This window comes from Pelodiscus sinensis, chromosome 2 (assembly GCF_052426305.1).
Source record: "Pelodiscus sinensis isolate ZL-2025 chromosome 2, ASM5242630v1, whole genome shotgun sequence".
In the NCBI taxonomy this organism is placed as follows: domain Eukaryota; kingdom Metazoa; phylum Chordata; order Testudines; family Trionychidae; genus Pelodiscus; species Pelodiscus sinensis.
Window position 1 is genome coordinate 152,023,221 of NC_143053.1, and position 17,439 is coordinate 152,040,659.

Sequence of the window (17,439 nt, forward strand, 5' to 3'; positions counted from 1 at the left end):
AAGTGCCTTCAGTACCATGGAGAGGGAGCCTTTTCTGTCGAAATACTCTATCACAAGATGTTCCAGAGCCAAAACTGGAATATGCATGCCATCTATCACTCTACTGCAGTCGGGGAACCCCATTGCCACAAAGCCACCCACTGTTTCATGCATATTGCCAAGAGTCACAATGCTTTGTAGCAGGATGGGATTAATGGCCCTGCACACTTGCATTGGTGTAGCCCCATAGGTGAATTTCCTGACTCCAATCTGATTTGCAACTGATCAGCAGTAGTCTGGAGTCAGTAGCTTCCGCACAGCAATTGCCAGGTGCTCCTCCACTGAGAGGGCAGCTCTTATTTTGGTGTTCTTGTGTCATATAGCTGAGATGAGCTCCACACACAGTTCCAGGAAGATGGCTTTCCACATCCAAACGTTCAACAGCCACTGCTCTTCACCCCAGACTTGCAAAATGATGCAATCCCGCTACTCAGTGCTTGTTTCCCAAGCCCAAGAGCAATGGTCTCTTGTGGGCAGCTTCTTTGTGAATGCTAAAAGTATGTATCCAGGGCACACAGCAGGACAGGCATAATTGATTCCTGTTCAGAGTGTGTGCTCATGGTCTACTACATGACCAGCTGGGATGTGTTCACAACAGTGAGTAGAGCGCAGTACAGGATCCATCCTTGGGCAGGCACACAGTTAACAAGGTTAAAAACAGTTAAAAATGCCAGAAAATGTAGCTGGAAGCCCATGGGAAAATGGGGTGGAAAAGTGCATCATGGGATTTTGAGTGTGCACCCATGATGCACTATGATACTCTGCCTTCCACAACTCCCACCTGAAAAAAGGGAAAGTAGCACAGTGGGATAGCTACCCACAATGCACTGCTCTAATTATTGTTGCTAGAACATCAACCTTCGACGCACTGACAGTGTTTGTGTGAACATGCACAGCTGGTGTAATTATATCTGTTTTTGATTATCTGCATAACTTGCATCGACACAACTTTGTAGGGTAGACAAGCCTTAGAGTATGAATTTAAATCTACCAGAGAGAATTTAACACTTTGTGGAAGAGCTCAGCAGTTCTGTGCCAGATATGCAGAAATAGGACGTATGTTCTGTCCTGGAGGGACTTTTTAAAAATAATTAATTTCAAGTTATTTGGTTTGTTTAAAGAAGAAAAAAGTTGTGTTCTTCTGACAAATTGCACTTGCATAACTCACATAGATTCTTAATTTAAATAATGAATTTGAAAAGCACCACTGTAATCAAGCAATTTCTGCATGCTGTGTTAGAAAGGTTTTGAGAGATTTAACTGGTTAGGCACTTTTGTGGATATTGTTTTAACTTGTGTACCAGTGGCCAATTTAACGTTAACCTGCTCACTTGGTAACAAGAGATGGTTGGCAAATGTTTTTTTTTTTTAATGTTGAATATTTTGACTTTTCAGGAAAATACAGAAAACCAAAATATTTCAATTCATAGTGGTGCCATAGTGCTTCATAGGAGCTATAGTTTGGGAGACGTTTGCTCTGTCCTCTATGCATTAGGCTTTCTGGTCAGATTACATCTCCCATGATGCACTGTTCTATTCCTTCTTGGTGAGGGAAGGTGGTACATCACAGGTGTCTCTGACTGAGGTGTATCAAGGGAAATGTAAACTTTACAGTTTGGGGTGTTTGATGTTTTGATGAAATATTAACTTTCCTCATAAAGCAGACACTTTTAGGAGAAATAAATGTAATAAAAACCATATAGTTTCTATCAGATTCAATTCTGGTCTTTCTTCATTGTGTGTGTTCTGGCCAAATTTATGATCAAATTTGATCAATTTCACAGTCACATGATTTTTAAAATAATTTTAAAATTATTTCAATCTGAAATTTCATGGCACTGTAACAGAGGAGGTCCCAATCCAAAAGGCAGTCCAGGAGATTGCAAGGTAATTGCAGGGGATCACAATATTTCCAGCCTCACTTGTGCACTGTTGCGGGTAGCAGCACCTCCTTTAGATCTGAGTAGCTGCTGGCTGGGTGCCCAGCTCTGAAAGCAGCAATGTTTGTCAAAAGCAGCACAAAAGTGCAGGTAGCATGTTATGGAGGTAACATATCGGGGGGGGGGCAGTTATAGCAACCATAAGAGTGGATGACATAGGTGACCACCCAGGGCATCATGGGTAGTGGGGTGGTTATCTATGCTCATGCTCCCCAGCCAGCCCAAAGCCATTGTAACTCCTGAGCACCAGGGCACTTGGCCTAGAGCCAGAGAGTGGAAGGGCTGGTGTCACCCTGGCTGAGGGCTCCGACCATATGCTGGGCTCCAGCTGCTGGTTCTGGTTGGACTAGTGTAGGACAGGTCTTCTTACCTTACAAGAGCTTTGCCAGGGGCTGGATCAGACACACTTTCAAGAACCTCTCAACTGCAGAAAACTCTGCGGCTGCTGATTTGGGAGCCTCCCTCTGAAAGCAGCACTGCTATCAGCAGCAGCACAGAAATAAGGGTGCCATGGTGTGGCATTCCACCTTTCCTTCTATGCTGTGTTGGCTACAGAGCTGCCTTCACTGCTGGGTAGCCATCCAGCATCCTCTGCTTTTCAGCTGCCTACCTCTAAAGCCAGTGCAGAAGTATAGGTGGCAGTACTGCAAATCCCCTCCAGCAGCCTTGTGACCCCCCTGCAATTTGCTTTTGGGTGGGGACCCCCAGTTTGAGAAATGCTGTTTTCTCCTGTGGAATCTTTATAGTATAGGATAAAAGTACCCAAAAGTCTATTTTTCATAGTCTGTGATGAATTCTTCATGGCTGTGAATTTGGTTTGTTGCATAGCCAGCTTTGTCTCACTAATGAATTTAGATGATGTTGTTTCTGCACTTTGAAAATGATATGGGAAAAGTTAAAATATTTAAGAAAATAGAAAAAAATCACTTCTGAAATGAAGCAAATTTTCCATAGAGTTTCTTTTTATCAGTCATCTGCAGCAGCAGCATCTGTCCTTTTTCTAAACACCCCTCTGCTTTGGGTGTTCTCCATTTGCCATGGGCGCTCTCTTTGTTTTCCAGGCTTGCAGCCCATCTGCTTGAGCACATCAGTTTTTGTTGTTGTGGTTGTTGTTGATTATGGTTGCCTCAAGGTACAAGGAGGCTAAGTTATTTTGTATATGCACTTCTCTGGAGACATAGATTTAAGCAGAGCTTGTGCCATTTCATCTTGTTCTAGTGATACTTTATTTAAATCAAGCTCAGCTTTATTTATTTCTCAGTTCTTCATTGACTTTTACTTGCAAATACTAACTAGTCCCAGTTAATGTAATCAATGTCAATAAATGTATAGTCCTTATCCAGCAATTTTACCTCTGTCATAAGTTCTTTTTTGAGTGCACTTCTACCTGGCATTCTGTACAAGAATGACTTGCATGCAAACATTGGATTAGCTCTTGAGAGGTGACATTTGTCAAATCTAAGGAAATGTGCCCTTTGCTTTTTTTTTTCAGCTGATTTATTTGTGCATATTGTAAATGCAGTCACCATTCGCTGCATTCTTCCTCCACATCTTGGGATTTCAGAGGATCCTTGAAAAAGAGCTAGCTCCATCCGATGTTTCAATTTCTTCCATGCCTCAGGAAAGTTGATATTTTCCAATTCGTGATGGGCAACTAAATTCTAGCAAACATTATAATTCTAGCCTATTTGTCCTTCCTTAGCCTTTTTCTAACACTATGTAATATTTTGGCATGTAATTATTTCTTGTCGTCTGTACACAACAGATGCACCAAAGGAAAAGATTTTTAGTCATAGATACTAAGCCAGAAGAGACATTACGGGTCATATGCTCAACATCTAAAAAGAAATGAATCACAGCTAACAATATTAATTTCTATTATCTGTACATTCAGGACAGCACCTCGAAAGTTAGTGTTTTGCCATTGGGTTGTATTGGCATTTGATTGCCAGTTCCAGAAAAAAAATAAACAGAATTACAAAAAATATTTGCAGGAGCAGCATTTGGTGACTATTAATAGTGTTACCTAAATGTAAGGGGAAATGTGCTACTTAGCCTTAAATAAAAGTACTTTGGAATGATTTGGGAAATCCTGCTCTTGGAAAGGAAGAGAAGTAGTGTGCCTATATTGCATGAGAATCCCAGAAATAAACCTGCTGAAAGCCAATTTTGTTTAAAGAGAAGGCTGGAGAATATGGAAGAAAGAAGAAAGGCAACTGTATGTCAGACATGTTTGTCAGTGATTTGTATTATTTGCAATGAGGGTGTCACGGACTGTGGGGGGAGCCAGTGGGCCCGGCACCCCCATCCGCAGTCAGATGTGACTCTCAGACAGCAAGTAGAACAGAAGGTGGATTGGTTCACTTGCTGTTACAGGAACCAGGAGCATTCAGTACAATCCATCTTGGGGATAAGGTTAGGGCCTCTGATTGCCTCCCTCCCCAAGCCATCTAGAGGCCCTTCTCCCCTAGCCAGCTGAAAACTAACTCCCACACCCAGTCAGTGATCCCAGCCCTCTAGGCAGGTACACCTCTTCCTTTGTTCAGATTCCCAGGCCGAAGGTGTTATCTGTATCACTGGTTGCATTTTCCCCTAGGATCAGGTGACAGGTGGCCTGGGCCATTCCCTACGTGCCTTCCCTCAGGAGTCCTCACCCAACGATCCTATCCCACACTGGGCACTACACAGAGAGAGAGAAACAGAGACAGAGACCGAGGCAGACACAGAGTGTGAGCAACTGCAGAACAGCACAGGACAGTAGAATCACATGCAATGCAGCAAAGCAACCAGAGTAAACACAAAACCAGAGTGAATGCAGTGCCCACAAGCGTGAATGCAGTCCCCACTATGTCACAGGGGGCATCAGCCTTCTGGATGATTTTATAATCTATAAAGGTTTGTTAACTATGAGTCATTAAACAAACAAAAATGAGACTTTTAAAATTGTATATAAAAATAAATACATAATTATATACAAAAAGTATTCAGTCATTTCATGTGTCACCAGACATCCACATATATTTTCCAAGCAGTTCTATTAGATGGTCATTTTTCCCATTAAGGCAGTAGTAGAGAGCTTACTAAACCAGTCTGTGCAGGAAAGAGAAATTGCAGATTACCATTTTCTCAAAATAATTCTTTTGACTCTGAATCAGTTACTGCCATCCATTTCTCTGGTATTACCGTTTAACACTATTTAGCACCCCAAAGGTCCACAAGCTTAGAGAAGGAAAGATAGCAACACTTAAATGTTTTTGAGAGCGCACTGAATGTGGTAGTCCAGAACACATTTTTTGACAGGGATAGGGAATGTATTGAAATGTGGACATCTCCCACATTTGCTGTGGGTTGCTAATCTAGCCATAAATGTTCTGTAGTACCTCTTTAATGGCTTGTTCTGGAAGAATCGCCAGGATAAAGAACTGGAAGTATTTTGCACATTAAGCCAGATATCCTCTCAAGTTTCTATTGTGATAGCAAGGCTGAGGGGTTTCCCCATTTTTCTCTGAGGCTGAGACTGAGAGGATAATGCAAAGCAGGAAGCACCCTGTAAGTAGTTCTTACAAAGTGGAGTTTCTTTCTATATTTCTTAACATGTTCTTCTTGAGGTGAGAGTTGAAACACACAAATTGTCTCCTATTCTTGCATGAGTCCTTGAGCATGAATGCTGAAAGAAGGAACTTGAAAGACAAACAGTAGCTGTTCTTTGTTACTCATGTAACTGAAGGAGGCCAATTGAATTTTAAATTTTTGCTAATACTTTTTCTATTTAAATAGTCCTAAGCATAAAGGTGGCCTTGATCCTGAGGCACAAATTATCCCTTAGTGCAATGAGAAGAGAATCAGTAAAATTGGACACTGTAATAATTTTACCATGTTGCAGGATAGCCCATATAGATTCAAAGACTGGATTTATTTTATTTTATTTTATTTTATTTTATTTTATTTTGCATGGGCATATAAAATAAGAGAGAAAAGTAAATGGCATAGCTAAGACTTTTTCAGTTTCAAACAAGGCTGGAAGAGTGGGATTTTAAGCCAGAAGAAAAGGGAAAATTCCATCTTTAGCACAGTCCACAAGTTTACTATAATTGAAAAAGGTTCATAATTTAGCTCCTGAAAAGCAACAACCTAAAGATTTGGCAGTTCCACGTAGTGGACTCCTTAACCAAAAGACCACCTTTGCCACACTTTACTCTGTAGTAACATTAACTACAAAGCTATCTCAGCTCATAAGCCTCAAATTAGATCAACTAGTTTTGTCTTTGCAGCTAAGCACATACATCATCTCTGCTTTTATTTTCCCACTGTCCTTGTAAATTGGCAAAGGTATTTCAATATTTCAATGAAACATTCCAAAATCCTGCTCTTCTCAGACGGAGTCTTTTAATACAGTATATTCTCGCTATCACAATCCTGTTGGGATGCAAGCCTTTTGTTTATTATAGCCAGGGGTTTGTTCTAGTGAAAGGATAATCAATTTGAATGATAAACTGCTGGACTGTTAATGAAGTTGCCTTGGATAAAGATGTTAGCTAAATTAATTAATAATAACTATTGTGACATGCTTCGGGTTTTCCGCATTAATTCATCAAAAACACAATACAATAAACCTCACAAATCCAAATTGAAATGGAACATTCAAAACCAAGCAAGTATGAACAATTTAAAATTGCAGCAACAAATTTTCAGTTTTCTTTCAATTGAAAATAAAATATTCCCAACATTGATTCACATCTCAGTTCTAAAAAATGTACTCAATTTTGCTTTGCCACACCAGTTACATGGAAGCATACAAGACAACATCAGCATTTAACAGTTGTAGGATTTTTATTGCCTCAACACCTTATGTTCCATCAAAGCAATAGCAGTCTCTATCCTATTTACTGCCTCAGATGCAAGTAGGGATAGGAGTATGCTTCATCTGCCTCATCAGTTCCATTTCCCAGACATCTAACATCCCCAAACTTTGTGTCCTCATCTGTCAGCATGGTGCTCACTAGACACTCCTCATCCTCATGAAGCCGAAGTTATTCATTACAGCTTCAGTATCCCATCCAGCAAATAAAGCATCCAGACATCTGACAGAAATCGCTCACTGTTCTCATATACAGTTGGAGGACTTCTGTATCTTGAATGACATTTGACAGGGAGGGTCCTAATGTCTTGTTCCACATGTTTTTTACTTCTCTGAATGACAACTAGACCATGCATCAGCTGCAAAATATGTCATATCTTTCAGGGTGAAGGATGTCAGAAAAGTCACAGCCTTTATTCCTTTTCTGCTGAGGGAAATCCCAGTCACATTTTCTGTACTGATTCTTAATTGCTGCAATCATCCCTCTATCCATCAGCTGGATTTTTGACATTGTGTTTTTTGGTAAGTAGACAACTTTAATTTTTCCATCAGATGCCACTAACTGGTCTGGGGTCGATGGAGAGAAAGGGTTTGCTCTGGCCATCTTGATGCACTCAGCCTCAGTATTGATGTTTCTTAACACTAGGGATAAAGGCCTCAAAACAACTCTGTTTAAAAATTTCCCCGGTCATCCAGGTTTTTCTGACATTCTTGTAATTCACTGGAAAAGACTTCATATTAATGTGAAAAAAAGTATTGTCATTGTTATGACTTTCCAGTGCAAGGTGCAGTAATTTTTGTGATTTCCTTTGGCACTTTATATCCCTTCACTGTATCCACCATCTGAGACAATGTCCCGTAAGGCACACATTTCCAAAATAGCCCTGTTTCTTTGACATTGTATATCAGCTACAGCGTATAACTTCCTTCTAACAAAAGTTGCTTTATCTTTGGAAGAAAGCTGTCTACAGGCACATGAAAGGGACTCTCCACTAATTTTAAGTTCCCAAATGTCATGCCTTTTTTGAAAACTCCACAGCCATCCATCTAATGTTTTGATGCTGTTTCAGGATTACCACTACTTCTGCACTGCTGGAACCACAATAAGACCGCTTCATGTAGTGCATCATCATCAGTTTTTCTTAATTTCTTTTGTAATAGTCTTTTGTCAATGTCAGCTTTATGGACAAATGCTCAACGTTTTTTTGTTTTAAAGTTTCAGTTGTGGTTTTTGTCAGCCCATACTCATGACAGCGATTTGCCTGCAATGCTCCTTTTGTAAAATCATCAAAATTTCTAGCTTTCTTGCAACAGAAATTGATTTTGGTTTCAGATGCATGGGAACTCATACTTTTGTGACATTTTTGTTTCACAGCGCAAAGCGACTTTGGTGATATTTCCATTTCGGAAGCACAGCACGAATGTATGATGCTGCATAAAAATTGTGCATACGTGTGCAGTATTCTTTTTTTAGAAAAGAAACAGTATTGTAGTTAGGATCACGGGAGTAGGTTCGTTATAGTCAAAGATTTGTAATTATGAAGGATGGTACAGCAAGGTCACAGTAGATGTGCCCATAATTAAGAAGAAACCCAATATTTTTTTCCCTGGTTTGCCTAGCACAGATGATAAAAATGTTGCAGCCCTTGTGTTGGGAATAGATAAATTTCATCTATAGAAAAGATAAAAGAATATTTTTAAGAATAGAATAATCAATGGGAATATCAGATGTGGTAATGTCCTTTTAAGCAGTTAGCTTTGTGACATGATGTTGTGGTTAGACCATAGGATTAAGAAGACTCTAAAGTAATAGATTAGAGCTATTATTAACATTATCTCTGGGAGTATGTATGGATGTGCACACATGCATATATAAAAATTACTGTTTTGTTATAGTTGTATTTTTTTTCTAACAAACTAAAGTGGAAAGTGGTCAGAATTGCATTCTGTTAGGCACCGTGGCACATGATTTCTACATCAGCATGAGTTTTTGTTGAGTATGTTCAAGAGAGTTTTTATAGCCTTATACAAAAGAAGTGTTGCTTTATAATGAAACCCAAACGGTTTGTTTATCTGATATATCTGTGGAAAATAGTATTTGCACTTTCTACAGTTGCAAGTAAATTAAAGGCTTTGCCCTAAAAAAACTTACACGTGTAATTTCATTTACTTCAACAGGATAGCTCACATGAATTTGGCTATAAGTATTTGTAGAATCAGGCCCAAAGACTAGAAAGAGGGCATGTGCGAAGCAGTTGCTAGACAACCTTCTACTTGACACATCACATAGTGGGCCCCAGCTCCATCTTGTTAAAGTTTATAACATAAAATAAAATGTTCTTCCCTTGTAAATAGATTACTTTTATTTTATAATTTTCATGGTTTGAAACTAGCAAACCATGCATTTAAACATTTAGAAGTTTGACATTTGTTGAAAATGTGTGTTATCCAAATTAAGTCTTCATACCACCTCACTGCTCGGTGTGGCCAGATGCACTTAGTAAGAACTGAAATGAATGGGGGTTATTCTCGAGAGAGATTTTTTTCTCCCCAAGGTAAGTTTGATGGAAATGTGAACTTGGTGAATTTGCATTTGCTGATAAGAGCATTCTGCAGAATGATACATGGTAAGTGATTCTGGTCACACTGGGAATGGATATAAGAACTTTAATAAGCGATCTGTATTCATGAGTGTGAATTCCTTTTTCTGGAATTTCGAGGAATAAAGACACACATTTTTCTGGGAGGGGGGGATGGGTTGTTTGCATATTCACCTTTTTAAGATCATGTCAAATGATCATACCTTAAATGTTAGTGAGTCTCCCCTTTAATAGGGTCTACCTTCCTTCTGTGACTTGGCCAATTTGGATGTACTGCCTCAAAGTCCATGGGGCAGCTCCCATGGTTTTTGTTGCTCTGTGTGTGGCATTTCTCCTCAATGAGAAAAGTAATTGATTCCCCATCAGGTTTCCTTTGAGCATTGAGGCAGGTGTGAAAAAAGGCAGCTGCTTCTCCCTTTTACCTCTCAGAAGCAGGAGCCCGCGGAGAAAACAAGTGGAGGAAGTCTGAGAAGGCTGTAGAGGGAGGGAAAGAGAAGGGGAAAAAATGGAGAAAAAATGTTATCAATTAGAGTATCCATGCTAAATGAGGCTAATAGAGATGGCTATAAGTATTCTAAGTACCCGGTGCTTAGCATTTTATGTCATTATTAGGATGTGGAAAGTAGCAGCCCATCTAGGTCAGGTCTTTGTTTAAACCTCTATTCAAGGTGTCAGACTTGTAAATGAAACCCAGTTCTGTAGTTTTTCTCTCCAGGGGACTTTTGAAATTGCTTTGAAATAATTCAGACACTTTTAGATCCATTAATGAGTGCCCAGCAAGTTGCAATGTTCCCTTACAGTTTCTGTGTGTGACCATTTCAAATATCTGATTTGTGTCCATTAATCCTTTGTTGTAGAGACTGCCCAGTTTGGCCAATATACATGGCAGAGGGGCACTTGATGTCACAGATCACATTAGTGGATATGAAGTTATATGAGCTGCTGATGTGGTTAGGTCCTGTGATATCACTGGTACCGATGTGTGGACAGAATTGGCACTGGGGTTATTGTTCCTGGATGAGTATGATGGAGCTGTGCTGCATGGTTGCAGGAAAGAATCTGTTTGAGGTTAGGCGAGGATTGGCCTGTCCACCCAGGCTTGTGAGAGTGAGAGGTCATTTTCCAGGAGAGGTAATAGATTGTTAATAATGCACTGGAGGGGTTTAATCTGGGATCTGTAGGTGATAACTTGTGGTGTTCTGTTGTTTTCTTTGTTGGGCCTATCTTGAAGAAGCTGATGCCTGAGTACTGGTCTGGCTCTGTCAATATGTTTTTTCACTTCACCAGGTGGGTATTTAAGTTTTAAGAATGATTGATAGTGATCCTGTAGGTCAGCCATGGCCAACCCACGGCTCATGAGCTACGTGCGACTCTTCCACTCCTTCCCCCCCATTCCGACAGTGCAGCTTGTGAAGCCATCCCACACCCCTGAGAATGGCCCCCGGATCCTCTGTGCTCACCAGGGCAAGGGGAATGAGCCGGTGCTTCCAATATGGATGGCACTTCCAATGTGGTGGCAGCCGGCAGGAGCCTGCTGAGGCTAAAAAGCATAGAAATGCACTTCTCACACTTCTTAAAGAGGCAGGCCTTTTTTTTTTTCTACAACTTTGCCCTGGCTCTTCACACTGGATCCACTAATATCTTGGCTCTTTGTCCAGAACGGGTTGGCCACCCTTGCTGTAGGTGTTTGTCTCTGACACCTATATGGACACAATAAGTGACAACATTTTTTTCTCTGTTTTTGCCCCTTCTCTTTCCCTCCCCATTCCTCTTTTTCTCTGCTATTTGCAACCTGGACCCCTTTCACGCTCTTCTGAGCTGCTCCAACTTATTCCCCTACCATTCAATATGGCTGCATCTAACACAGTGAATGCAGCTGAAGTGCATGCAGATATTTCTTAGCGACTCTTGCCAGCTCCATGGGGGGCAAAGTTAAGGTTGTTTGGGCATTTTTCTTAGAATTTCCTAGTTTTTCATAAGTTTAAGTTTTGCTGAGCTCAACATTGTGACATTCTGGAGGGGCAGAAGCTATCACCAGGCAACCATAGCTCAGAGTTAAGAAAGGTTTTCACCATTTAATAGCAAAGGAGTTCAAGTAAGAGCACTGACTGAACTGTGGCTGTATGGCATGGACACAGAGGCAAGTTCGTGGGTTACCAGGTCCCAAACTGTTCACAGGGAGACTTTCAAAGGCACAAAGTGGTGTTAGGCACCCAACTCCTACTGACAATCAATCCAATGGTATCTGGAAATGTATCCTCATCTACTGCATCTCCTAAATAATCCATGTCACATGTGGCTGGCGTGACTCTCCAGTCAACAAAAGGACCACCACGTTCTGTGCCAGATTCAGTTTCCAAGTGGTCTCTGGATTCTGACACACAAAGAGTGTGTTCTATAAGTTTAATCTCAAGTCTGTTTCCTTTGTCATCTCTTAGTCATCCTTGTTTTTGTTCCACCATGTAACTTTTACCTGTTCCTGGCTTTTGCCATTTTAAATGTATAGAAAGAGATCTCTTGCCTGCTGTTCTGAAGAAAAGATGCTTACTTTTAAGTTTGATCATTCTGTTTTTCTAAAAAGATGAGAAGGCTAACCATTTATGTCCTCCCAGCCACAACTACAGAGCCAGTGAAATAGCTAGAATGAGAGGAGAAGGAGTCAGGGGATAACCGCCATTATTGTCATATTCCCCTTAAAAGCTAGTGGAACTTCGGAAGTTCTAAGCAAGATAAAATAATACTGCTAGAAACATCAATATCTTCCCCGTCCAGAGATTTTGCATGCGATGGATGGAATCATCATGTGCCCAAAGGAGGCTTGAGTGTAGAAACAGTGCCATGGTGCAATACTTAGGGATTGGATACATGCACAGGCAGGGTCCAATCTTTGGAAATCCCCAGTCATCTTCCTGAGCCCCTGCACAACCCAGCCTCGGCCCCTTGTCTGGCCCTTCTGATGTCTTTGGCAGGCCTTATCATACAGTCAGTACAATGTCTTAGATGAGCAGCAGACACCACCCATTTGGTCAGCTTGGTGCACACATGCACATAGTACAGTGTGTTTTTCTAAAAGAGATGCTCTGCACAATTATTTTGCTGAAGTTCTGTGGCCTCTTTTACAGGGGGCCAAACTCTATGCACACAAACACCATAAAATCCATGAATTTGAAAGCTTAATATGTTTCCTTTAAGATGAGGTCTGATGTGGAACTGTCCAGTGGTTCTCTTACCATAAAAATGGGAATAAACAGTGACACCATCAACAAGTGAAAATGACTGCTTTGAAATTGTTACCTTTGTTTCTGTTAGCTTAATGACTCCATGTGTTATTTCAAGACCTGAAATTGGATTTCTTTGTGGTTGCGATGATTTGAGGTCACAGTTTTAAAAGGGTAAAACAAAATCTAATACATTAGAAGCGGTATCATTGAAATGTAATGGCCCTGGTGACATTTCTAGTTAACATCATTATCATCATTTTTGTTCGTCGTTATGGTCTCTGCCAAGAGTGTGCGGGTTGCCACAGTTTTCATTGCCTGGGCATGTACGTGGTTCTGTGCAGGGAAAATTATTCTGACTACAGACATAGTTGGTGGTGAAATGACCCCTAGTGGTATAGGCACAGATAAGTTCTTGTACAAGTTGAACCTTACTAGTCTGGCACTCTGAGGACCTGGCTGGTGCTGGACCAGAGAATTTGCCAAACCACAGGAGGTCAGTATTATCTAGCAACATTACCAACACTTCTACTGCTTACTGGCCTCTTAGAAGACATTTAGGGGTAAATTAGAGCTAAATAACAGCACAGAACACTGAGAACCAGGACTGGTGGCTGTAAACAAACTTTATGGGACTGCGGAAAACTTGGCCACAACCATGATAAGTGGACATGCACCTAACTAAAATCATGCCAGACCATGGATGCTCCCAAACCAGAGAGGTTCAGCCTGTAGTAGCACAGTTGCTGTGGAGGCCTTGAAGATCACAGTAGTTTATCATCCATCATGCAATGATGATACAATATCTGGTTGACCTATGTGTGAAGACATCCATAACTTTTTTTTTTTTTTTTGGACAAGATGCTGTTTGGCATGGTCTTCCAAACACATGGTGGGAGTTTGGCCAGTGACTTTTCCTTGTTGATGACTAGATTGAGGGTCAAGCAATTCATGTCTCTGTAAGCAGGGCTCAACAAATAATGTAATCTACTCGCCTGTGGCGAGTAGATTACAACCCAGAAGAGCTGGCGCAGAGCAATCTGCGCATGCGCAGAGCGCAGAACTGCGCAGCTGGCGAGCAGGACTCGCCGCCGGTTGGCAAGCCCTATCTGTAAGAATCCTTTTCTCTCTTGCTGTGGTTATACAGCTCTACTACCCACAGAAATTATAACTTGTCTGTCACTCTCTCTGAGTTTGGCAAGATCTCTGAAGCAATGAGTTCCTTTGCTTTGATGACATTAAACACAGATTTTTCCCAGCGTGAAATAGCGATGACACAAAGTCACATCCTGTTCACACACGTACTGAAGAAAGTACGCTGCAGAAATCCAGAGTGAGTGTGGCACAAAATGTGTGCACAGATGAAGTATCACTCGTCAGTTGCCTGTGTCAGTCTACATCATAGCTACGTGTTCCATTTTTGGAAAATAGTGAAGAGCAAGAACTAGAACAATGAGAGACCCAAAAGCCATGGTGGAACATCCAGCATGCAGAAGCATCTTTGTGTCTGCTTTCTCTTGAGTACTGTACAGTATGGGACTACTGCACAGTATGGAACTTCTTCAACACCTCTGCTGGTGATGAACTTTGCTGTTGCAGCAGGGGGAAAGCCTGCAACAAAGAGGAGTGTTTTTGATGGGTGTGCTCCTTAAGTCTCAGGTGCATTTTTAATCCTATATTCAGAAAGAGGTTTTACAAGTGACTGCTTTAGAAACTTTTTCTATAGGGGCGCAGGGCATCTACCAATCACTTGGTATTTCTTGCATCCACCCATAAAGCCTGTCTGGAGCTGTCTTTCTGCAGGTTTCAGAGATCCTGTTGCCATAGCTGCCTAAGACTTCACTTACACAATAAGCTTTGTCAGAGCCTTTTAGGACCTGTCTCAAATACTTATACCCAATTCATCGAATGCAGAATTTGTCTCCAGCCATTATTTGTATAACAGCCCTGGTATCTCTGATGTACACGGGGGTGTCTTTGTTGCATGCTCATAGCTTCCAACTGAACACCCTCATTCATGGTTCTATCAGCACAGAAGAGTGACAGAGGCACAGGTCCTATTCGGTGGCAGTTGCTATTGAAACATTACCTGTGCATGTGGCTAAGGTCAGGGCTCTGCAGAAGACAATTTCTGGACTGGCAGCTGCTGTATTTGTTCCTCCTTTGCCAGACTTAAATTTGGCCATCTTGGCCAGAACAGCAAATTTTTGGATACCAAACTTCTTGGCAGGACTGAAGAAGCTGTGTATCTGATCAGAACCAAGTGCTGCTCTCACAAATCTCTCTATTTGTTCTTCTCTAGCACCTGCTATTTTCAGTAAAGAGACTCTTGTACACCTGGTATTACATGCAGTGGAATAGACAGGTCAATAAGCACCTCTGGATCTGAGTCAGGGCCAAATGGATTGGTCATACAGTCAATGGCATGTTTGGTAAGAGCTGTAGCACATTCTTCAGTACACCAGGCGCTGTCTGTGGACTTTGTCTTCTCTGTTTCTTGTCAGGTCATTTCCTTTTATCCTAACTTCTGCACATTCATAATACGAAGCTATGTATTGCCATCTCTAACACTAATGCTGGCTTATGCATAAGTGTCACTGAATTTAAAAGCTAGTTGATAAAATATTTCAATGGGTAGTACTGCATGCATGGTTAACTTCAAATTAAAACCTTCTATCAGGCAGCCTAGATGCTTCACTGTATATATAAAAGCTTACAATTAGAGAAATGTTACGTTAGGCTATCACGTACATTTATATCCACTCATTATACAGTACTAACTGTGGGCATACAATCAATTGTTACTGGTGCATGACATTCAGTGTGAGACTGATCGGGTCAGCAAATTTCCATTGGAAATATAGAAAACTATAATAATCACTTGTGAGATCCTTTGACAGTTAGTAGTATGTGATGTGAAAATAATTCATGTTAGTATATTACAAAATATTGATCTTTGCCATCTTTTACCACATACTAAATGGTTTAATCATTTCTGAAGAACTGCCTGCGCATGCAAAGCAAATAAAAATCTTTTAATACACTCTAGTTTTGTAGCTTTGACTAATAAACACGGCATTATAGTATTAAAATTCACTTGAAACAGTCAAAATTGTACTCATAAACATATTGTAGTGTTTCTGGAACTGTGAAAAGTGATACATTTTTTCTCATTTGGGTACTATTGTTTCACCTCATCTGCAGGCTGACAGCACTACTTGGTGGCGCCACACTATGCATCATCTAAATCAGTGGTCCCCAACGTGGTGCCCGCGGGCGACACAGCGCCCGCCAGGACATTTATGTGCACTCGCCAGAACATCTGGGCTGGCCCCACCCCTGGCGCCCAGCACATGCATGGTGCCGGCCCCAGGCGCGTGGGCGGCCCCTACCCTGGGCATGTGGCACAGGTGCAGTGCCTTCCCTGGGTGCATGGCACATGGGTGGCTCCACCCCCGGAAGTGCAGCGTGTGAGCAGCCTCGCCCCCAGATGCCTGGCAGCCATGAAAGTTTGGGGACCACTGATAATGAACATAAAATCAGTTTTCAAATTACATATGATGTGGATGTGTGTAGGTTGCATGTATTCAACTCTAAAAATATGCTTCAGAGGGGTAGCCAAATTAGACTGTCCAGGATAAACTTAAAAAACAACAAATAGTATGATAGCACTTTAAAGACTAACAAAACAAGTAGATGGTGTCATGAGCTTTCATGGGCACAGCCTACTTCTTCAGATGAAAAAGATGGTCCTTTGAGGAGAATTGCCACACACTTCGAGTGATAGCAGCTCAGTAGTGAATCTGTCCTCATCGTCTGTATCATTTACAACACAAAGGAGATATTTATTATCAAGCAGTTTTAAAATGTATACTAAAAGGAAAATTCTTCCCTGGAGTAATCCATAGTAATCCATTAACTTTACACTACCGAGTTACTTGGGAATTAAATAGATATGTTATTCATGAACACTTACATGGCTCTGAATTTCTAATAGGTGGCAACAAAACAAAATGTTTTTCAGCTAACAAAGTATATGAAAAGTTTTAAGAAGAAATGTCTTTTATAATAAACAGACTTTTTTTTTTTTTTTTTTTTTTTACTATAAAGGCCTAGTCTGAAAAAAGAAAGTGGTTTTACGGGTGTAGAAAAAAACTCTTGGATTATGTGAGATTCTCTCTCAGTAAAGGCCTACTCTGAAAAAAGTGGTTTTACAGATACAGAAAAAAACTCTTACATTATACAAGATATTGTCATGCTAAATCAGACCAGTGGGCTGATCTGGTTTAGTGTTCTGTGTGACAGACTCCAGCCACTGCTATCTGCTGCAGAGAAGACAAAGGAAATCCTACATTAGATTGGGCATGTCTATGCTGAGGAGTTATTTCAAAATAACAAAGCAAGCATCCATACTACCAAGCCTGTTGTTTCAAAATAATGGAATTGTTATTTTGAAATAATAATTCCTGCTTGTGAAGAGGAATAAGTTTATTTTGAAATAATTATTTCAGGAGTTATTATTTCAAAATAACCTAGGAGTGTAGACATAGCCTTAAACCAGATAACCTGCCTCAGGAAAGACTTTGTCCTAATCCCCAAAGTGGAGATTATGGGGCTGGGTTATGCCTTGAAACATGAGGGTTTATGATCCCTTTCAAAACTCTAATTTATTTTTCAATATTTACTATTATAGCTGTATAATGTTGTTTTCTATTTAAATCCAGTCTTTTTTTTTTTCTAAATTCTGCTAAATTCTTGGTCTCTGTTATCTAGTGGCAGTAGGG

The 17,439-nt window shown here is 40.7% G+C and overlaps 1 protein-coding gene across 2 annotated transcripts in view; it reads left to right on the plus strand.

Annotated features, from left to right (window-relative positions):
- Positions 1-17,439, plus strand: part of LOC102455363 (poly(rC)-binding protein 3-like) — a 693,079-nt gene that overhangs the window by 420,205 nt on the left and 255,435 nt on the right. Inside the window, exon 1 of one of the 2 annotated variants that reach the window (XM_089776482.1) lies at positions 7,250-7,359. The exons of the other annotated variant lie outside the window; for it this stretch is intronic. The gene's annotated coding sequence lies outside the window, so the exon portion shown is untranslated. Of the gene's footprint in view, positions 1-7,249; positions 7,360-17,439 lie in introns of those variants that run through there. 2 annotated transcript variants of the gene reach the window in all.